Source organism: Sinohyriopsis cumingii, chromosome 17, assembly GCF_028554795.1.
Source record: "Sinohyriopsis cumingii isolate HCF-2022 chromosome 17, ASM2855479v2, whole genome shotgun sequence".
In the NCBI taxonomy this organism is placed as follows: domain Eukaryota; kingdom Metazoa; phylum Mollusca; class Bivalvia; order Unionida; family Unionidae; genus Sinohyriopsis; species Sinohyriopsis cumingii.
The window spans coordinates 112,640,569-112,664,744 of record NC_142977.1 but is presented as its reverse complement, the minus strand read 5'-3'; the positions used below and the strand labels follow the sequence as shown (position 1 = coordinate 112,664,744).

The 24,176-nt window shown below is 42.8% G+C and overlaps 1 protein-coding gene across 1 annotated transcript in view; it reads left to right on the top strand.

Moving 5' to 3' along the window:
* The window catches only part of LOC149779683 (hemicentin-1-like), a 425,151-nt gene that overhangs the window by 263,584 nt on the left and 137,391 nt on the right, over nt 1-24,176 (top strand). The window lies entirely within an intron of this gene.

Here is a 24,176-nt window from a genome sequence, read left to right as displayed (position 1 = left end):
TTATAGCTAAGCATGAAAACGATGTGGAAACAAATGTTTTGATAATCATTTTAGAAACCCGCAAACTATATCACATTCTGTAAAATACAGCATAGTTTTCTGGCTATTGAATCCTGGCAATTTAGCATTGTAGTGGATTATCTATACTGTGTAATTGCTATTCGCTGTGATTTCAAATCTTGTGTTTCAAACATTCGGTATCAATACTTTCTTCGTAGTTACCACGCGAAGTCATTCCGTCTTGACTTAGTATGTGCATGTAGAGATTGTAATACCCAACAATGCAACTGACTCCCTGCAACGAAATGATTAATCTGTATACAAAAATTATTGATGAGACTGGTAAAATATTTTTCATTTTAAGGAAGTGACCCGACTGTAATGTAGCTCACTTGATTTGACCTGTCCATTTATCTCGAGAGGTTTGTGTTCCGTTTCTACCAGATTTCATTTTCTTTAGCTCTTTAACCCGTTGTACTCTTAAAGATGAAATCACTTCATGATCGCGTATATTGTTATTTGATGACAATCACATCATAATTGCTTATGTTTATATAATTGATTGATGAAAAAATACAATAATCGCGTATATTACTATTAGTGATTAATGAAGATCACATGTTGATTGCATATATTGTTAACAGTGATTGATGACAATCATCTCATGATCGCGTTGATTGTTATCAGTGATTGCTTTGCATATAAATTCATGGAGACTTTCCAGTTTGTAGATCGCTAATGTTACTATCTCAATATGTTCCAAATTTAAAGGCCTCTGGCACAATTACTATGACTGAGGTATTAAATCATGTTGAGGTTCGTGGAACAAGTATGCCAGTATCTATTCCATATATTCAAACCAGGGGTTAAAATATCTATACCATAAGAAACTGTTTCGTTCTTGTCTTTGAAAATTTCAACACTTTGTGTTTTAGCATATTTGTCATATCTTTGTAGCGTTTGATCACCTTGACTAAATCATTTTTAATATTTTTAACTTTACAAAGCAGCCATTTTAGTCATCACTTGGCAACTAACCTAGCAATAAAAGCAACCCTCTATTGTGAAACAAGAATGTCGGATAAGTCCATTGGCTATCGGATAGTATCGTGTGTGCATTGTCAGGATGAAGTATATTGGCTATCGGATAGTATCGTGTGTGCATTGTCAGGATTTAAGTATATTGGATATCGGATAGTATCCTGTGTGCATTGTCAGGATAAAGTATATTGGTTATCGGAAAATATCGTGTGTGCATTGTCAGGATAAAGTATATTGGCTTTCGGATAGTATCGTGCGAATTGTCGGATAAAGTCCATTTGCTGTCGGAAAGTATCGTGTATGAAGTGTTGGATGAAGTCCATTGGCTGTCGGATAGTATCGCGTATGAATTGTCGGGATAAAGTCCATCATTGGCTATCGCATAGTATCATGTGAACTGCAAAAATAGAATAATCAGGTTCATAGTGCACCCGCAGGAATTTCCAAAAGCGTTATCAAATTCATAATGCATGTAACTGTAAGAACATAATTAAAGGACTCGTGATAAAGAAACATCTTTTCCAACGACATGCTGTTATTTAGTAATTGCAAAATACCGGAGGACAGACTTATAAGATTTCTTATATTGGATTGTAAGATGCTGACATGGTTGAATTGTAAGATCCTGACATGTTTGGATTATGGATGGCTTGTAAGATATTGTCATAGTTGGATTGTAAGATACTGTCATAGTTGGATTGTAAGATACTGTCATGGATGGATTGTAATATACTGTCATGATTGGATTGTAATATACTGTCATGACTGGATTGTATGATACTGTCATAGTTGGATTGTAAGATTCTGTCATAGTTTGCTTGTAAAATACTGACATGGTTGGATTGCAATATACTGCCATAGTTGGACTGTAAGAGACTTGCATGCATTGCTAGATTGTAAGATACTGTCATAGTTGGATTTTAAGATAATGTCATAATATGATTGTGAGATACTGTCATAGATGGATTGTAAGATACTGTCATAGATGGATTGTAAGATACTGTCATGTTTGGATTGATTGTAAGATACTATCATAGTTGGATTGTAAGATACTGTTAGGGTAGGATTGTAAGATACTTTCGTAGTTGCGTTGTAAGACACTGTCATGGTTGGATTGTAAGATACTGGTATGGTTGGATTGTAAGGTATGGTCATGTTTGGATTGTAAGACACTGTCATAGTTGGTTTGTAAGATAATATCATAGTTGGCAGGACAAGGTACCGAACACAGAGGTGCTCACTAAGGCCGGCATGATAAGCATCCACATCATGCTCTGCAAGGCACAACTCCGATAGGCTGGCCATATTGTCCGCATGCCGGTTGAACGCCTACCTAAGAAGGTCTTCTGTGGAGAGCTACACCAAGGCAAGAGATCTCATGGTGGTCACAAAGAGGTACAAGACCACTCTCAAGGCTTCGCCGAAGAACCTATGCATTGATCATGACAGCTGGGAGAGTGTCGCTGCTAACCGATCTGCTTGGCGCAGGCAAGTCAGTACTGGTGCGGCAGCCTTTGAGCAGAAAAGACTGGTGGAAGCTGTTGAGAAACGTGTTTTGCGCAAATCCAGGAAGAGCAGTTCCTCAACTCCCGCACAGTAACCTGTACATCGATGTCCCCACTGCAAATGACTCATCCGGGCCCGGATCGTACTGATCAGCCTTCTCCTGACCCACCCCCAGTAAATCCATGACATTAAATGTTCCTCATCGACACCGTTGAACGAATATCATCATCACTTGGATTGTAAGATTCTGGCATAGATGGAAGTAGTGAAGTGGGGCACTATAGGGTCTATGGGAATTAGCATTACAGACACCACCCACCCACCCCGGGCCTGTATAGGGTCTATGTAAATTTAACATGGAGAAAAACCCTGGGCCTGTATAGGGTCTAGGGGAATTAGCATTACAGACCTTCTTGGGCCGGTATAGGGTCTATGTAAATTTAACATTAACCACCCTGGGCCTGTATAGGGTCTATGTAAATTTAACATGGACAAAAAAAACCTGGGTTTGTATAGGGTCTATGTAAAATTGAAACAGGGAGGGGTTTCTATTTTTTTTAAAAAAATAAAAATAAAAAAGGGTTGGCAATGGAAAGTCAATCTCTTTTCGAGACCTATGAGTGGCCCTGAAAAGGGCCTTTGGGTTTCTTCTTCTAATTTCTTCTATTTCTCCACCAACTTCTTATTTTCTGTCCTACACTTTTTCTCTTCTTTCCTTTCTTTTCTTCCTCCTTTTTCTCTTCTTTTGGCTTTTCCTCCTCTTCTTTCTTCCTCTTCTCATTTTCTTCTTCTTTTTCAATTTTTTCGTTCCATTCTCTCATCCTTATCCTTTCCTCTTCATCCTCCTTCTCCTCCTTTATTTCTTTCATCAGAGCACTGATCATGTCCTTTACTTTTCTTAAATTGTTGATCTCCATCTTCACTCGATGGGGACTATAAGAATAGTGATCCCCGTTTAGCCTCACTAACATTTGCTCCATCATACCCAAATTGTCCATGACGTCTTGCAATGTTTTCATTTTATCAAGTTGGTTTGAAGCCATCTTCTTTTTTATTCTCTGTAGAATGGTTTGAACGACGAATACTGTGGGTTCTTATACTGAAAGCGCGGACGTGATGGAAAACATCCCCCAAAACAAAATTGATCTTACCTAGATCATAACCAAACAACGCGCGGACGTGAAGGAAAACATCCCCTACTTTTATCATTTCATATGATCTATTATCCACATACGTGAACCAGCAATAAACAAACCCCAAATCTACTATTTACACACAAATCATTAAAACGAAATCCATAATCTACTATCCACACAAACGTACGTGAGCGCTTACAAAACCCCATAATCTACCATTCACACAAACCTACTTGATCACTTACAAACACTAATACATACACTCGCAATTAGAAAAAAGAGTCAGTCTTTATATTCACACTACTCTACCTACACACATTGGCAAATCGATTACTATATCTTTTCTAGAGATTGGGGTAGCCCTGAAAAGGGCTGTTTGTTTTTTTGAACTCCATGACACCTGGTTAATGATGGCACCTTCCAGGCCTGGCACCACACACACATCTTCTTCCCCAGTCTCTTTTCACTCTTTTTGGGGGGAGAGCAGAGGCGGGATAAGTGGCTTCAGAATCCCAATTTTCTGTCTCTGCGAATCTGAAATTTCCTCTCTCCTCTTCTTTGTTTCTTCTCTCCTCCTCTTCTTTGTTTCTTCTCTCCTCCTCTTTCATCCTTCCCTCTTTACGATGGCCTCTGCAGCCAGCTCATTCACTATACGCCTGGCATATTCCAGGTGTACATGAAGTTCAAGCAGTTTAGCTAGTCTGGTGCTCATTCTGGTGGTGTTGATCAATCAACAAGGGTAGCTAGACTGCCGAACGATTTTTCATTTATACTGAAAGCGCGGACGTGATGGAAAACATCCCCCTAAAACAAAATTGATCTTATCTAGATCATAACCAAACAACGCGCGGACCTAAAAGAAACACTCACTCACTTTTTTTATACTACCCATTACTAATTTAAAAATTTTCATTAATCACTTCAATATACTATCCACATACGCAAAGCAATCAAACCCCAAATCTACTCTCCCCACACGTCAAACAGCAAAAAAAAACATGATCAAAATCTACTATCCACACAAACTTACGTGATCACTTACAAACACACAATCATATACACAAACACATACACTCGCAATTAGAAAAAAGAGTCAGTCTTTATATTCACACTACTCTACCTACACACATTGGCAAATCGATTGTTATTTCTTTTCTAGAGTATTGGGTAGGCCTGAAAAGGGCTGTTTGTTTTTTGTTTTTTTTTGTTTGCTATGGCAATCTTTTTAGTTTCTAAGAATGCGACGTCCTCTGAGGATAGACTTTCTGACGATAGGTCTGCTTCTTCGGAAAGAGAAGAAGAACTCTTTGGTGTCGATACGACAATCGACAAAGCCTCTGTCAGGTTCAGGTTGCTGCTGCTGCTGCTGTTGCTGTTGCTGCTGTCTCTGAAGTCTGTATTTCTCTGTCCATTCTTCTTTCTCCCTGTTCACTTCTTCTCTAAAGAGCTCTTCTATCAGGTCTTCAGTGACTTTTAGCATTCTCACATTCTCTATCTCTTCAGGCTTCGGTATCAGACTGTGTCTGACCCTATGCAAATTCACGTAGGCTTCGTTTAGCTTAGCTAGTTTGGGGCACATCTTTGTAGGAGGATGAGTCGACAATGGATGGTTAGACTGGAAACTACCCCGGTTCTTAAAGTCAAAGCGCGGACGTGAAGGAAAACATCCCTCTACGGTTTTCGAGCCGGAACGATCAATGAGTGTCATGAGAGAGATAGAGAGAAGTCAAAGAGCATGAATCAACATTCTTATAGCCAAACAAAAGACAAAGGCATTTTTTCGAAACACAACATTTTTTATTCAAAAATCACTTAACACTAACCAACAACTCTAACATTTTTAACAATAATCCAACAATATAACATCAAACATTTTTTTCAAATGACAAACATTTTTTTCAATTAACACTCTACTTTAAACAGGGCTGACAACGTTGTGAATGAAATTGTGATTTCCACTGTTGGAAGTCATTAGGCCATTGATGGACACTACGTTTCCTAGCTTGAGACAAAAGATAAGCATAATGGTCACAAAACCATCAATCTACTTTCACATCGTTTCTTGAAGAAGAACGAGGATCAAAATGAGTCACTAAATGTTCTAAGGAATAGCCCAGGCTGCGATGATGCAGAAAATACACACAGTACTGTCCACACACCAAGGAATCTGTGCCTTGTAATTTCACATTATTTAATCGGGTGGTCTGAGCATTTCTTCTCATAAAGTCAATGATATCGTCTTCCAAAGGGGCCAATCCGTACGAATCGAAATATTCCACACATCCTTCTTGAGGAAAGTAGACGGCTACACAGTGGGTTCCTGGGAGATGTGTGTCGTCCGTGTTGATCAAATAAGCTAGATGGTCTTGAGGTTTGCGATGAGGGAGTTCATCTTTAGCACAGACCACAGGATTCCAAGAAGCCGTATACGAACTGTGGTTCAAAAGGTAATAAAGTTCCCAGGTATCCATTTTTTGTGTTGCTTTTTTTCTTCTGCACAGGTAATAATAAGTGATCAATTCGATCCTGACTTTTTGCTTGAAAATGTCTGACAAATAACCGATTCTTCGTTTCGTCTCCTCACTCTGATTCAGGAGAGCTTCGATACGATGGATCTCTTGAGTGGTTAATGGTGGACAAGAATGTTCACGCAAGTCTTTATACCACTGATGCAACACGACTTAGTCCGAGATGAGACTCCAAGCTTCGTCCAGATACTCGTCCAATTTTTCTTCTTGACTCAGCATCAGGCATTTATCGTGTTGAATTTGACTGGGATGATCGTTTTGACATCCATAGCAATCTTTTTTTATCAATTCCGTCATTTTTTCGACCAAGTGTTTGGCAAAACAGGAGACTAAATGGGCTTCTTGTTCTGGCCATCTTGACTTCATCATGATCACTTCTTCTTTTTCCACGGTCTCCTCACATTTCATGTCCAAAGTTTCTCCACTAGGTAAAGAGGGACAACAGTCTTCCATGGTTTCTAGTAATCTAGGATGACTTCTCTCAAACTGTTGATTTCTATCGTATTATCGAATTCTGCATACAGGATGACGTTCACCGTTTCATCAGGGTCTCGGTCTTTAAACTGAATTTCCACACGAATCTGGCCGGATTTTATAGGGTGGAAATGTCCCTCGTCGCTGCCTTGGTCTGGAGTGAAATCAAAAGCCCACAAAGCGTAGCCTCCTGCATAATCCTCGTACGTAATACCGTGACTGGTATTGGTTCCTAACTGTCCGGTGGCTTCGTACAGGGACAAGTACGATCTCAAGTAATTCTTCTTGGTAAAGTCAGGTTCAAACGGTCGGGTACACAAGGTTTTGCCATCGCGACTGACTTCGATTTTGGACACGCCAAAGTGTTGAAAGTAGAAAGGATTTTTTTCGGCAGCTCCGTTGAAGGCTGTATTCTCGACGATACCAACGATCAAACGTTTGGGTAACTGTCCTTGGAACAGATGATCTTCGATCATGGATCGCTGTCCCTTGGGAATGGTGAAGGTTTTCACTTCCACGCGTCGTATGGGATACTTGGCGGTCGTTCTGCTCAACGTCTGACTGATGTCGTTTCCCACTTTAGGTAACACTTCCACACGGCGTACGTAGAGTCTGGCTTCTTGGATTTTGGTTTTGTAACCGTCACTATCAGCCAATAAATGGAAAGCGGTACTGCTACGATTCAGTCTCAGACGGACATCCACCCCGTTCAGCAAATACTTTTCTTGCAACCACATGTCCAAATGCAAACGATCCATCAGTTCTAAACTTGTGTCGACTCCCGTGATTCTCTTTCTTCGTTCTACAAATCCATCATTGTTGTCTTTCTTTTCATCAGTTTCCAATATTTCAAACTTGGTAGGTTCGTCAGCTTCCCATACCACACAGGCATTGAGATGAGTGTTCTTGGCATCTATTCCGTACGTCAAGAGATTTTCCAGGTAGGCACGATAAGGGTAAGTATCCATGCTGCTACTGACCAGTTTGTTATTCAAGTACAAGTCCACCCCACTGAACAAGGAATGCATGAAATTGTTGACGGGAGCTACTGCTTCATCGTCTATAGCACCTCCAGTCTTATCTAGAATTTTGACTTTCAGGTACAAGTAACTGCTATTCAGATCGATGTAATCTTCGGGCTGACCTTTGATTTCAAACTCGATGGGAGCGGAATCCGTCAAAGAGGAGACGGGGTGAAATTCCACCCATTGGGATTCTTGCATGGTCATCATGGTGGGGGGCATGGCAAACAGATCCAGTTCCGTCTTGGAACAAGCGCAAGACTCTCGGTGCATCATTGTTTTTGTTCTTTCTCAATAATCGAAAACGTCTAAGTCTCGAACGGTTCTTCTTTTCTTGGCCTTTCTCGCTTGAAGTCTGGTGAAAGGGTGTTTTCTGCGTCGTCTCTTTCTGCCTTGTCCTTGCTGAATGCCTGTCTCGGTAGCGTGCAGGGCATTTATAGGTGTGTCTTGTCGGCCTAAAATGTCTTTGCCCGTTTGCAGCAAGACATTTTTGCCTGCCCTCATGAAGGCTTCTTTAGGGTTTTGTTTGTCGATGATGACATTTTGGAGAAATTCTTTGCCTTGCGTCAGTGCCGCATCTTTCAAGGCGTGCAATCCGTGTGTCACCATCGGTTTCAACACCGGGGCCACCGAACGAAAGGCCGATTTTAACATATCTCCTAAACCGTGTCCTCGCTGTCGAGCAACCCCGCGGTACACTGGATACATGACTTACGAGTCGTGAGAGAACCGTTTTCGAAAATGGAGTTTCACCGTGACTTTTCCTTTGGTGAATGGAATATTTTGTCCCAGATCTCCTTTTATAGCAATGTTGACCGTGTCCAAATACGACTTACTGACAGGCAAATAGTGAGGATGGACAAATTCGCGGTGAACGGTTTAAGTGTTTCCACCTTCCTCGTCAGCGCCCGTGGCAGAAACCACTTTGAAAGGAATGACACGCAGTAACGGCACGGAGGTGTGTCCCACCACGTTGTACTCAACCACATCGGAATACACGAACATCAAATTCAGTCCTTGGTTCAGTTCTACCGGGGTACGAAATAACTTGCTAAAAGACTCGTTGTCGTAAACGATGGGTAATTCGTTTTTCTTGAGCATGGCCTTTCTCATGTCCATGTCTCCGCCCAACATGTCAAACAATTCAGGACAAAATAAAATGGACATGATTTTACTCCGTTCAAATTTCATCAAGAAGCGACGAGCTGCTTTGTGGTACTCCAGGGTGACACTTTTGTTGACATGCTCCAAAGCTTTCAGAAACACGACATTAAACCTGGAGGCTATGGTGCTGACCAAATGTTGACCACTAAAATAATAGCCTGGGGGAATGAACAAGTGATAGGTGGTGTACTTTTGATTTTGTGTACGGGTTTTCTTGTCATATTTGACATTGCTATCCATCCACTGTTGCATTTGCTCGTCATGAACTTCCACATCAAAAAAATTTTGATTGGGAAGGACATTGAGGACTTGGGTCGGGTGAATGATTTCTACTAAAGCCACTTCCCAATGGGCTTCGTGATCTAAGGGGATGGCCTGAGGTAATTTGGCCGTGTAACAGTACAACGTGTTGTGGGGAAACACCTCCATGGAACTGTCACTGGGTAAGGTTAAGTAAAATTGGTTTTGGTGACTCATAATTCCAGAGTTCTGTGGCTGTCCGAGGGGTTAGTGGACGTCAGAGGCGTGTCTCCGCCCAAAATGGGGTTCTGGTTGTGGTTGGAGTGGTGACTGACACTGGCACTGGACACAAGGTTTCCGTGGTTAACGTTCGAGGAGAATTTCAGGGAGGGATTGGGAAGCAGGTAACCGATGCAACTGCTCAATAAAATGGTCCACAATTGTTTGTCTCCTTGTTGCAAACTCAAATTGGCGATGGCTGCCCCGATGACACAATACACCACGAAGATTTGGCAGAAAAAGACGATTTGCGTTTTAGGCACACGTTCTCCACACCACACCCACAAGGGATGTTTTTGTAAATCTTGCACAGAAGAACTGGGTGAAGGAGGAGTGGTCGACGTAGCTGCGTCTGTGTGAAAGGGCATGATGGTCACTTCTTTTTATAGTCGATGACTTGCGAAGCGTCGATCCAAGAATCGAAACTGGGTGGATATCCTTTCCAACGTACTTTGACTTCTTTGACACGTCGTTTGCCCACTTTACGGGTTCTGCGTTCGAGAATGCTTTCGATGTCGTACACGTCGTCTTCTTTTTTGGTCACAAGTTGTAACTCGGGCAAATAAAACGTTCCTTTGAGCACTTCTCCGTTCATGTCTTCCAATTTATAGACGGCAGGATGACGGCCATGCACTCGTCCAGTGACGCGAAACAGTTCGGTCGTCCAGTTAGGTAAGTAACCTTTGTCGAAGGTGCGTTTGGTTTTGCCAATGCGCACCCAATCTCCTACGGCCAACTCTCTACTTTTCTTGGGGACAGCCCTCGTTGGGGACGTACCGAACAGGCGCTCAAACACCAACACTTCGTTCTCGGGAGTCACGTCTTGCGGGGCACGTCCGATGCTTCGATGGTAAGATTGGTTGTACGCTTGCACCAGGTGCGGTAAGATGTCGATGTACTTCAGAGTGTGGTGATGCGTAAAATATTTCCACATGCGTTCTTTCAAAGTTTGTTGAAAACGTTCCACGATGCTGGCTTTGGTTTCGGGATTCTCGGTGGTAAAAAAATGAATGTCACGTTTCTTTAATTCTTTTTGGAAAGCTTGGTTCAGAAATTCGGTGCCTTTGTCCGTTTGCCATCGAAGAGGGTGACGACCGCTTTGTTTCAACACCCGTTGCAGGGCTCTCACTAACTAGCTGCTCGATTTGGAAGTCAAGGGCACGACCCAGGCAAATTTGGAAAAGACGTCGATGACACAAAACAAATATTTGTAGCCACGATTGTAGCTGGCCAAATGAGAGACATCGGCTAAATCGGCTTGCCATTGATGATCGATGCTTTCCACTCGGGTGCGACTTCTGGCAAACTTGCGTCGAATGGGTTTGTGTAAAGTGTAGGTAGCTTGTTCTTGTAACCATCGTTGCACTTGAGGTAAACGGAGACTTTTCAATCGAGTTTTGGCAGCACGATACAATTTTTGAACTCCTGCGTAACCTGCAGGATGCGAGGGATCATAGTAAATGCTGGCTAAGACTTTTTCCATTTTTTTGTGTTGGTTGGTGTGTTAATAAGGCACCCACTCTTGGAGGATGCTACTCTTTTTCTCTTGGGGTATTTTCTTGGATTGCAATGCTTTGCGTGTGCGACCGGCAATAGGTGTCGAAGAGGAGGATGTCTGAGCGGGGGATATCGGTTCTTGTTTCACTTCTGTCTTCTCTTCTGTCTTCACTTTCTTTTTCTCTTGTGATGAAGAAGGGGTGGCCATCATCTTTTTAATCCATCCAATTCTGGAGGTAGGTGGTGTTGTTAACTTGCGTACTTTTTCTGGTGGAGTTTGAAACCCTTCTTCTTCTTCTTCTTTTTCTGTCTTGGTCACGGGTAGTGATGGTACTGGTACTGGTACTGGTGATGGTCTTGGACTTTTCATCAAGGTCTTAAAATCTTTCAAAGTGGGTAGAGCTGTTCCGTCTAAAGCTTTCTGGTGAAAGAGTTGCAGTCGTTGCAAGAGTTGACCGTACTTTTGCGATTTTTCTGTTTCGGACAAATCTTGGCGATCCATCAAGGATTGCAATTCGTGTTGTAACTGGGACATCTCGCTCAAATTGGGATTGGGAGGTAAATGCGGAGTACGTTGTTCTTGCCACCGATGGTATTCCATCCATCGTTTGTAAGGCACTAAAGCTAGTTTTCGTCCTTCCATGGGGTTGTCAGGGGTCGATTCTGAGATCTTGGAACTTCCGAGGGCCTTTTTATCTTGCTCCCACCAGTCCTCCCAAACTGGTTCCCAAGACTCCTTTCAGTATGGGGCCTAACAAGAGAGGTAAAATACCTCCACGTTGCACTAACATCTTCTTTTTTTGACGAATGGGAATTTTCTTTTGAACCATTTGGCGAAGAACGTGACGATGTTTGCTTAAGCATTGTTTCTGGTGTTTGGACAAAGGGATCGTACCTTTCAAGACGTTCAAACAACATTCGTACACGGTATCGATGACCTCTTTGGAGGCCGATTGAATGAGTTTTTTTCGTAGGGGTGGAGAAGCTTTGGACAGGACAGATAACATGTCCCCATGTTTGACTAAACATGGAGGCAATCCTTTCCTTTTCTCTCCTTGGGGTTTTCTGGAGGGTGACATCTTTGCTTGTGGGTTTCGGGACATTCACCAAACAGACACTAACGTCGATGACTTAACACACACCCTTTTATCTTTTTTGGGACTATCGCTTTGTCATAAAGGTGACAATGTTTTTCCCAAAATCGCCAAGGAATCCTCCCCTTTGTTGACGCCTCTTTTTCTTGGAACGACTGTGTCTTTTCTTAGGGTAATGTCGATGCTTGGCTAAGCGCTTTGTCGGATGACGCGTCTGCTTTTGTCTCTTTCTTTTTTGGCTTCTTGGAGTTGACATCTTTTACAAGTTCACTGATACCTCTACTTGGTCACAGGTCTTTTTTATACTGGTACGCGTCGCCACTGATTGTCTTTACGTCGTATATTAGTTTGAGGAAAGGCATGACACGTCGTGCAGGGGGGTACGCAACGGACTAAATCGAGCCAGTTCTTGCTTGGACAAATCCAGTAAACTTTGTAACATGCCCGATCTTTCATGGACTTTGATTTTGGGAGAAGGTACTTTGTGAGCAGCAGCCACTGCCGCTAAATGGGAGGGTCCTGCCACTGGGGAAGTTCTTTTGGGGGTCATCAACGGAGAAGTTCTTGGTATGATCAACGTCTCCAAGTACTCTTCAGTTCTGGGTGTCATTAACGGAGAAGTGGACAAACGTGAGGCTGCCGGAGACGCAGTCACCGCCGTGGCAGGTCGTGGTTTGCGAGTGTAAGGTTGCGTCCTGGCCGAAGTACCTTTCTTGCGACTAGTTTTCTTCTGTGGACTTTTCTTTTTCTGGGGACTTTTTTTCTCTTTCTTTATCTGGGGGCTTCTTTTCTTTTTCCGGGGTGGTGGTGGTGTCTGGTCAGAGGAGGGTCCTGCCACTGGAGAAGTTCTCCTTGGGGACCTGGTCTTTTTCTTCTTCTTGGGGCTTCGTTGGACTTTTTTCTTGGGGATAACTTTGGGGGCATTAGGATCCCATCTTAAGAGAGAGCGAATGATGACCCCTCCTAGAGTACCGCTCCCTCCAGGTTTCAAAATGATTTGTTTTTTGGTTTGAATGTCGATGCGGGGTTCGGCCAGTTGGACCAAAGCGACTTTGTTTCGATCGAAAAAGCGTTTGGTTTGATGAGGAATCTGAATGATTCCTTGGAGTAATTGACGTGCCGTCACCGTGAACCATCGTAAGACTTGTTTGAGACTAGCTTCTAAGACACGGGCTCGTGTTTGTGGATTTTTTTCTCGACTGATGCCATACAAGGCATGAATCAATTTGACGGGAAGATGCGACTGAATGGACGTCATGTTCACACTGTGTGAGACAGACGAAAAAGGGTCTGAGGTTTTTATAGATTTTTTTATGGGGAGTGAAATGAAGTCGAGGACGGAGACGTGTACAGGACAGGCCCTCCGTCGTGGCACCAGTGGTGAAACAAGTGGGTACGAAATCGCAAATCCTCGGGAGTCGTAGGTTTCAAATCGACGAGTAAATAGGCGTGTGGCGTTTGAGTGGCATCGTCGTACGCCTGAGTCAGCCAAGGCGTTCCTAACTGTTTGGCTAAGACTTGCACTTGCGATTTATCTCGAGGGCTTTTAAACAAGACCACGTAATGCGCATTGAGACTGATGGTGCGATGGGCTTTACTTTGTTGAAACAAATTTTGGGTGATGTAAACGACACTGGCATTACGGTGATGCCCTTTGCGCGTGAACCACAGTTTAATTTCTTCTTCGTCTTCTCCTAACATGTCGTCGAAAATGACCAAATGGGTTTGACGGGAGTCAGAGACGATGCCGTCGTCTTCTTTAGGAATGCCTTCCACAAACACGATGGAATCGCCTTGACTTTCTCGCAAGAGGTTGTACGCCGATTCCCACTCTTTGTAACACCACACGATCCGTTGAGGTGGCCGATCGATCAAATGATGTTTATGTTCGATCAAACGTTTGACGAATTCGGTTTTGCCTGAACCGCTAGGTCCAGCAATGAGCATGTTAAAGGGATGGCGAAGATACAAAGCCTCCCAACTGGCACGATCTAAGTGTTTGTCGATGACTTTGACAGTAGGGGAAGAGGGAGCAGAGACAGCAGAGGTAGCCATGGTGTGAGAAATGTCACTTGTGACACGAAAAACAAACAAGACAAGAGTTTATATACTTTTTCAGAACACGTTTATTGAATGTTTTTTTTCAAACATGAATACGAAAGACAAAAATACATAAAAGCCAAAGGCTTAAGTACAAGAATAAAAGGCACATGATAACCATGAACGTGGAATAAAAACAAGTGTCTGTACAACAACCACATGTTTTGGGTAAAGTTCTAACCAGTTCTATAGTAGGGGGTAAGGTCACACAAGTGTCCTCCCGAAAGGGTCTTTCAGGCCTGTCCACGACAGTCCTGTCCTGGGTGACGGGTTCTTCTGGCACCGTCACTAACACGGGTTGAAAAGTAACTTTTTTCCTTGAATAACTCTCGTGCATACTGGGCCACCTCTTGGGTCCAAGCCAAACCAATCTGGTTTCTTCTTCGTCAACGACATGGTAAGTTACTTCAATGAACAATGAACTATCGATCTTGCCTAGGGTTCCTTTTTATATACAGACCAATACCGACGTGTCCATACGGTAAGGTGAAATGATTGGGAAGTCGCACTCGCTTCTGGTACACGATTTGATAGACTTTTTCCAAGGGCCGACTGACAATGTGGTGAGTGGGTAAACGTACAATCTTGTTCGGTTGATAGGTGGTCACTTTAAAGTTTCCATCCTCTCCCGATTGCAAGGCTTCTTTCAATACCCCAAAGTTGACCACTCGACTGGTACGATGATTCAGAGTCAGTCCTTTCACTTTGCACGTCGTGTGCACTTCTCCTTGTTTGTCCCGGTATTCGTAGCCGTAATTTTTGGGACCGCCACTGACGAAACTTAGAATCTTGTCGTCGGGATGCTCGTCTGTCCAGGCTCCTAAACGGTCTCCTTCGATGTCAGGGTGATCTTGAATCGGGTGATGGATGTAAATGCAACTGTCCGTGTCAAAGTACAGGACGCGTTCCCCTAACAGTTCTAAAGCTTCGTACAATTTTAAGCGAGCATGGGCTGTCACGTAAGCCGCAATGATGACATTTCCAAAAGGGTCGTCTTGTACAAAGTCCAGATCTTCTTCGTAATTGACCAAGATCAAATCCTCTCGAACGACGTCCACGTGTTTCATGTATTTGGTTTTGTCGTGAATCATCTGGAAGTAGCGGGAAGGTTCTGTCAAATATTCCGTCTTGGGTAAACACGGTCGTTGTGCCATTTTACCCCACAAGCAATTTAACACCACTTTGGCAAACGATCGTCTGCCTTCGTTTTTTTCGATGTGGACTAAAGTGATGCCTTCTTGTTCCCGGTATTTCTCTTTGAATTGTATTTGGTCTTCGGGAGTGTGACACCAGGACGGATAGCCGCTGGCTTCTTATTTCAGTTTCAAAAAGGCATCCACGTAGTCAGCGAAAATGCCTTTCTGAGTAGGGTCACCCTTGTGGTATTGTTGTGTCTTGGGAAAGTGATAAATTTCGTACACTTCTAACAGTTCGTATCCCATGTCCAGAGCTTTGAACAATTCCACGCTGACCCAGGTTCCCGTCAAGGCACGTTCTTCCTGGGTGTGATGGCAAGGCTGGTCTTGGTTGCACGTTTCGGCACAAGTACGGCACAAGGGAAACATCAGTTTGCCTTGACAATGGTGAGGTAAGACGGGATGGTATAGGTTCGTGGGAGGCAAAACTTTACACTTGATCAAGCCTTCGTATTGTCGAATGTTTTTCAGGTCGATGTGTTCCGTCAGCAATTGCGGGTGCCCTACAGGAAAACGACAATATTTGCACACGTAGGGATACAGCGAACACACGTCCAAGTATTTGATTTCTTCTCCTTTCTCTTCGTCGGCTTGGTACAGCAAACAGGTGGCATTGGTCCTTCCTCCGTACAAACTATCCCTCGGGTTCAGCGGGTCCATGAACTGGTAACTTTCCACGAGGCGTTTAAACTCGGGATCGGTTTTCAAACGGTGATCGTACTCGTGTTCCCACATTTCCACCACTTGGTATCCTTGCTGTTCTAACTTTAGGCGTCGCTGACAAGTGTCCTGGTAGAAGTCTTCCATGGTTCGTTGTAAAAACTGATTTTTAGTGTCACGGTCCGGGTAACAGACGGGACATCCGTGAAATAAGCAACCGTTAAACTCGTACACGATCTTGGGGTTCTCTAAGTCCCAGCCATCTACCGAATACGTTCCGATGGTCTTTTCACCCCCTCCGTTGCGGGCATGCTGAATCCACTTGTCTTCCTTGTCGCACAAGTAATGTAACCAACGTAGGGCTTTGACCGAGTATTGACGCTTGACAAAGTGGGTCGTTTGAGGGCTGATGACAGCCACGGTGTTTTCAGGCATGAATCGTTGTCGATACACTAAGGAACACGCTTTGGCAATGGTGCAAGCTTCTTTCAAAGGATCGACCCCTCCGTGTTCCATGAACAGTTCTCGAAATTTTCCACAGCAACGCCGTAAAATGTCCACGTCGGAACGACAATACTTTAACATTTCTTCCTGAAAGTCGAAAGGGTCCGAGGCGTGAGCCTGGTACCAAGCGTAGAAAGCTTCTCGTTGTTCGGTACGCATGTTGTCGGGGTCGTAATAGTGAGCCTCAGGTAAATGGGGTAGAACGGCGTGTTGATTGGCTTCCGTATTGAAAAAGTGTGGAAAGTACCCTTTAGCCATTTCTGTCATTCCAAACGTTTTAGGCATTCGACTCAAAGGCATGGCCAAATAGCTCATCGAATCTTTAAACTGCACTTGTCCCACTTGCATGAAAATGATTTTGGCTCCGTTCAAAGTGACTTTAGGACGTTCGGTGCCTTGTTCCGTATAGTACCTCAAAAGAAACTGTCCATCGTATCCGGAAAAATTGTGAGCCATCACCGTGGCATGACGATGACAATCTCCGTAACGTTCGATGTCCTCTTGGCTCCACGTCTTGTCGATGGGGTCTAAAACCCATTGGGCAAAATCGGCTAACGTGTTCGGTCCCCGAAAGATTTTTTCACGCCCTCCGGGAATCTTGCTGCAGTGAGGGCAATGACTGAAGATAGGTTCTTGAATGCACTTCTCGCACGCTCGATGAGCCACGCAGAAATTAGGAATGTGAATGCCGGTCTCTTGCATGCATTCGAAATCGAAAAAGATGAAATTGCCTTTCTTCTTGTGACCGTCCTCTTTCTCTGGTGGGGGTTGGTATTTTTGCACGTAGCATTCGTGTTCCAAGTCCACGATGTGATGACAAATGTGACATTTTTTCTTTCCTCGACATACGTGTGCCTTGGTACTATTGGTACGTATGCCTTGTCCACAGGTAGGGCACAATCTCAGGAGTTGACAAGCACATTTCTTCTGTGAACCTTGTGTTTTCAAATGTTGTTGGTAACAGGTAGGGCTGACAAACGTGCGCAGACAAGTCGAACAAGGCACTGGTTCTTCGCTCAGACCGGGTGGAGAGGCCAAACATCCTGGGCATTTCCATCCACAATGCTTGTGTTGCTCTCGATTGTTATAACCATAATCACATTTCTCACAGTAATATCTGTATCCCAGGAATCCGGTGATAGTGGTAATGGTATCGAAATGGTCATCGTGATAATAAACATGAATGTATTTTCCGTCCTTAAAGTCTTGGCCTCGAAACAACAGAGGTCCGCGCATTTCTTGAGGGTGCACTTTCAAGGTGTAGCGTGGAGCTAGGGCATCTTGCAATTTTTGCATCTCAGGAATGCCACAGGGTGTGTCTTTGGACAGTCCGGCTTGTTGTAACAGGAGTTCTGCTTCATTTCGTTGTTTGGCTAGATGGGAACGTTGAATAGTGTTCCAGGTTCTTTTCCATTCTGTCGTGTCGTTCTTGTTGGCATAGGTTCGTCCCACCACGATGGCACGAGCTAAGCACATCTGGTCATGAGGGTTGTTAATTCGGACGAGACTTGTTTTGGTGTTGCGAAGGTCGTCCACCAATAACATCTTTTTGCGTCCAGTCCCTTGAGGAGGAGAGACGTGGGCCATTTTCAGTGTGGTTTTACCATCGGTGATGTCAAACTGGTCATTAGATTGTTGTACGTGTTGAATCTTGTCCATGACTTTGGAAGGGGTTAGTTCTGCGGGTCTGCTAAACTCGATCCAAACAGGGGATTTCAAACCGTCGTGATCTATGGATAGTGTCAAGCGATCGTCTTCTTTGGGTTGACATTGTCGCTTGAGTGCGGTGAGCAAAGAATCCCACATCTCGGTGATAAACCCTTCTGCTTTCTCTAAGGGTACGTCGGACTTGAAATCTTTAAACTTCACCGTGTAGGTGTAAGCCGTGGTTCTAAATTTTCTAGAGGAGCGCTTTTCCGTCTCTCGAATGGAATAGTACTTTTCAGGGTTGACTAAGGGTGGTGAACTTGGTTTAGAGGGTTCGGATTCTGGTTCACTCATGTCCTCTTCAAAATCACTGGCATGAATTTGTGCCAAGATTTCAGCCCTGGTACGAGGCGATAGATCACGTTTCTGCCTCTTACTTTCTTTTTCTTCTTTCTTCTCGAATGAATAGGATCGTTTCATCTTGAGTGAAAAACGTCAAATGACTCAAGTTTAAACACCATAGACTAATTTATAGTCACGGCAGACCAGCGTATATAAAAGGGTGTGTGTCTTGTCCTTTTCACTATTCATTTCACTCTCAAGCCGAGCACAACGATGGAAGAGACTAACCAAATCGAACGTTTCGTCAGAGCTTTGCGAGGGGTCATTAGAAAATTCTCTTCAGACCAGCCCACGGACTACTCTCCTTCCTTTCGAGATAAAAGTCAAGATACTTGCTATATCTGTCAGAAGAAAGGGCATTGGTCTTCAGAGTGTCCAGACCGTCAAAAAAGAAAAAAAAAACAGGGGCTAAAAAAGACAAAAGTCAAGATACCTGTTATTATTGCAAAGAAAAAGGACATTGGTCTCCAGATTGCCCAAAAAAGAAACAAGAGGAGTCAAAAGAAAAGAAGGATTCTTCAGAAGAAGAGAGGGATTCTTCGGAAGAAGAGAGGGATTCTTCAGAGGAAGAAGAGGAAGAAAGAAGACAATTCTATTTACAAGAGGCAAAGAAACAGGAGAAGAAAAGAAGAAAGGAAGAAAATGAGGAAAAGACGGTGAAGAAATTAAAAAAACAGAGAGACTAAATAAGGAGAAAGAAGAAGTCAATGAACTTTTAATTAAAGTGTTGTGTTGTGAATTGTCAATTGGATTATAAAAAATGGAGAAAAGAATACATTAATGATATAAGGTAAGTGTCTTTGAGTTTTGATTTTAAAATAAGAAGCTACACTCACGCACTCATACACAGACACGTACTATAAGGGTAAAATGAGTGGGGTTTTTTTTTGAGTTATTGGCAAATTGAAATTGTATTTCTTTTCGAGAAATGTGGGTGGCCCTGAAAAGGGCCTTTTTTGGTGTAGGGGTGAGTTTAACCAATCAACTTTAACTGCCTTAAGCCTTTGCCACGGCCAAGGCCTACTTCTGAACTGCGTAATGTTGATGATGATGATTGAGTTGAAATCACTAAGGGTGGTACGGCAGGCTTAGTCACAGGGTTGACGTGTTTAGCTCGGGAAGGTCGTATTCTCTTCGGTCGTGATAAAGAAGTCTGATACATTTGTTTCAGACTTCTTAACTCCGCTAAAATGTCCAACAGTACCGTGACCGTTTGATTTTCACCCTCTTGTTTCTTTGCTGCTACTTCTTCTTGCTGTTGTTGCTGTTGTTTTTTTCATACCTCTTCTTCTTGCTGCTGCTGCTGCTGCTGTAGGAGAAAAGCTTGTTCCGCTTCCTTTTGTCGTTGTATAAATTTCTCCAATTCTTCTTTCTGTCTCTGTCTAAAATTCTCCACTTGCGGTAATGAAGAAGGTAACGAAGGTTCCGGAACAAATTCTTGCGAGGTAAGAAAATCCACAAAATCCCAATGTACCTCTTCTGAAAGTAAGTCCGGGTTCCCTTGGGCAGTCTCCCCTGCTGGTGCACCCCAATGGATCGTTTTCTGAGTTTCCGTCATGTTGAATCACTTTCGCATAGATTGACTGCACACAAGCGCTAGCGAATCTATATAGACCACGTGACGTCACAAACTGTTCTCTTCGGATTGGATGCGAGCTGACTGAATTTTGTAACGCGTGTTCGGATTGGTGAATGAACTCAATCCGTTTCAATCCTACCTCTGCCTATAAATAAGCGCAGTGACACTACATTGATTCACCTGTTCTCGTCGCTTCAAGATGTGGACCACAGCTGAGTCATCCACCCTTGTGTCTTCCATGATGTTTAGGACGGACATACCCATGTATGTCCGATCCAAGTGGACCGTTGTCCACAGGACAAACACCAGTCTGTGGATACGTAGGATCTACGTTGAAAGACAAGGATGCCTGAAAAGAGTGCTGATTTACGGACCAACAGTGAGACGCAGCCTAAGAACAAGAAGAAGAAGACCAATGCGGTGCCCTTTATGTTAATGGATACATTAACATAAACCCAAAGGCCCTTTTCAGGGCCAGCCATATTTCTCGAAAAGAGATAGCCTTTCCATTGCCTACCCCTTTTTTAAATTTAAATTTAAATTTAAATTTTTTTAAAAAAAGAAAAAATCCCATATTCAATTCCCCTTGTCCCTAGACAAACCCAAACTCTATTCCCCCATGTTAAATTCCCCCTTGTACGTAGAGTGACCCACGATTTTTCACCATGTTCAATTCCCCTTGTACGTAGAGTGGCCCACGATTTTTCGCCATGTTAAATTTCCATTGTACGTAGAGTGGCCCAGGGGTCCCTGTAATGCTAATTCCCATTGTACGTAGGGTGGCCCCATTTACTACTAACACTAGACGAGTATCTGAAGGAAGTTTGGTGTCCCTTCTCGGAAGAAGCTTTGTTTCGTCAGTGGTTTAAAGATTTGCGTGACATTCATCCCCTCCATTGAGTAATCTAGAGATCCGTCGCATCGAATTTCTCTTGGCACAGAGTACAAAGACAGAGCTAATAGACATTTACTTCTCAGAGAGTTTAATTCAAAAAGTCAGGACTGAATTGATGACTTATAATTTCCTGTGCAAAAACAAGAAAAAACCAAACAAAATGGATACCTGGGAAATTTATCACCTTTTGAACAACAGTTCGTACACCACTTCCAGGAAGCCTGTCGTGTGCGCTAAAGATGAACTGCCTCATCACAAACTTAAAGACCATCACGCGTATGGCATCTACACGGACCACAGTCATCTCCCAGGAACCCGCAGGGTAGCCGTCTACTTTCCCCACGATATTTGTGTGGAGTAATTCGATTCGTAAGGATTCCCACCGTTTTGAAGACGACATCGTCGACTTTATGAGAAGAAATGCCCAGACGACACGATTCAATAATGTGAAATTAGAAGGCACAGATTCCATGGTGTGTGGTTACTATTGTATGTGATTTCTTCATCAACGCAGTCTTGGATATTCCTTAGAACATTTAGTGACTTAGTTTGATTGTGACTGTTCTAGAAACGATGAAAAAATAGAACGATGGTGTTGTGACCGTTATGGATATCTCTTGCATTTACCAAGGAAACGTAGCGTCCATCAATGGACCAATGATCTCCCTCATTGGAAGTTTAGCTTGACTTCACAACGATGTCAACCTTGTCAAAAATGTGTTCTTTGATATTATATGAATTGTTTTATTGATAGTTGTTGATTGCTTGAATCGAAAATTTTATGTTTTGAAAATATGTTAGTAGTTTGTTTTCGAAAAATTGTATACATGCTCTTTGACTTCTCTCTATCCCACACCGTAAGATAAACTATATAGCGTTCCTACTCCCAGAAAATCGTAGGGATGTTTTCTGTCGCGTCCATGCTTGAGACCTATAAAGTGAGACGGTCTCCCGTCTGACCATCTATTATTGACTCGTCCACCTATGAAGATGTGTTCAAGACAAGCAAAGCTGAACGAAGCCCACGTGATTTTACATCGTGTCCAGCAAAGCCTGGTACCCAAACCTAAAGAAATAGAGAATGTCAGGATGTTGAAAGTGACCCAAGACCTGATAGAAGAGGTGTTTAAAGACGAAATCAAGATGGAGAAGTACAGACTTCAGAAACAGCCGGAGCTTGGACACGAACTAGTTCTTATTCTCCTTCCGATGAAGCAGACCCTACCCAGTGTGAAAGCCTACAGCCAGACGGGGGCCCAATCCCAGACGATATAAAGATTGCCATAACCCGGTTAACAAAACAGCCCTTTTCAGGGCTACCACCAACTTTCTAGAAAAGAGACATTAGTCAAATACACCAAACTATTTGTCTGCCTTTGTTAGTTAAAAAACAGAAACGTGCCTATAAACGCTTCATTTCTCTGGCCTTGTAAGACAGTGTGCGTGTGTGTTTGTTTTCTTTCCTTAGCAAAAACATACCACTTAACAAAAAAGTGTTTGTGTTTGTGTGTTAGTATGTGTTTGTGTGCGTTCGCTTACGTTTATATGTGTGTATGTGTATTTGTGTGTATGTATGTGTGATTGTTTCTTCCCTTAACAAAAAGCTTATCCTTTAACATAAAGCGTGTGTGTGTATTTATATGTTTTTGTATGCACACGTTTGTTTGTATGTGTGTATGTTGCTTGTGGGTGTATTTTGTTGTGTGCTTGTGTGTTGTTTTTTTCCCTTAAAAACGCCCTTGTCGCTGGTCAATGTGTTTGTTTTGTGTGAATGTGGAGTAGTGTGACTGTAACCACTAACCCTTTAGCTGAGGTTATTGTAGGTAATGATGTTTTGTAGAAAAAAAATCCTTTTCCTAAATGTATTGATAGTAAATAACATGGATGTTTTTAGTATGTGCTTGTTGCTTTGTATACAAATGTATTTTAGAATAGCACTCTCATCACTATGGATTGTTTGGTACGTGATTCTATGTATATAAAGTTATATTCCCGCCCCGCCAGGCATTATATATGTTTTTCCACTGTCACCGTTTTGCCCGATTGAGGTCAGCCCCTAGAAACAGTGTTGCCAATGTCCAGTACCGTGGCGTCACCTCTTCTGTTCCATTCTTATTGTTCCTATACAGACCCAATACCTTTTTGTCGCTTTCAGGCCCAACTTTTATCCGTATAAATCTTGTCCGTGAATCGTCCCAGGGTGTTTTGTAATGGTAATTCCAGTTGTCCGTGAATCGCCGTGAAAATCTATAACGTTTGGAGGGGCGGAACATATAACTTTATATAACACCTGGAGGACATTGTTGCCAGTGTCCAGTACCGTGACGTCATCATTCCTATTGTCCCTATACAGTCCCTATACAGTCCCAATCCATTGTCGCTATACATCCCTATGTTCAATTCCCCTTGACGCTAAACCGACGCAATATTTTGTGTCGCTGGACAGGCCCAATAATTTTTGTCGCTAAACAGGCCCAATATTTTGGTCGCTAGACAAGCCCCGTATTTAACCATGTTAAGTTCTCCTTGTCGCTAGAGTGGCCCGGGGGGCATGGACCTTATTATTGTCGCTAGGGTTGCCCACTTTACTACTTAAGGATGAATATACGTACACGTGACTGCATTTTAAATACATTCATATGTCCCATGTATAATTTTGTAAAAGTCTAAGCTAAAGAGTAAATCACTATCAGCAACGGTTGGTACCAAGAACAATTAAAGAGGTTGCTCCAAGTAGAGGTTTTCCTGTTGAAGAAGAAACATTGGTTAAAAAGATCCTTCCATTACAGTGTTTAGGGACTCATACTCGGTCTTTGGTGTATATCAAAGGAATGAAATAGTTGTTGTTTTGTTTGTAGACATTTGGTGTACATTTCGGACTGCTTTATGAAATCTTGTATATTCATTGTTTTGAACATGACACAATCTTTTTAGGAATTCAAAAGTTACGATATCTTTGCATTCATAGAATAAAAACGCAGCAGCAGACCCCCCTTACTACATTGAACAAATGTTATAATCAAGTTAGACATATTGTTCTAAGGCATAGTAATGTCGGTATTTTGGCAATATTTCTAAGCGTGACGACGTGATCCATGAAACATTAGTTTGACTGCATTAGTTATTTTTGCAAAGTATTATTAATCCAGGACGCACGATACTATTCTTGGCAAAGAATCGACAATGTGTGGTAGATCACCTAATGGTTCCTA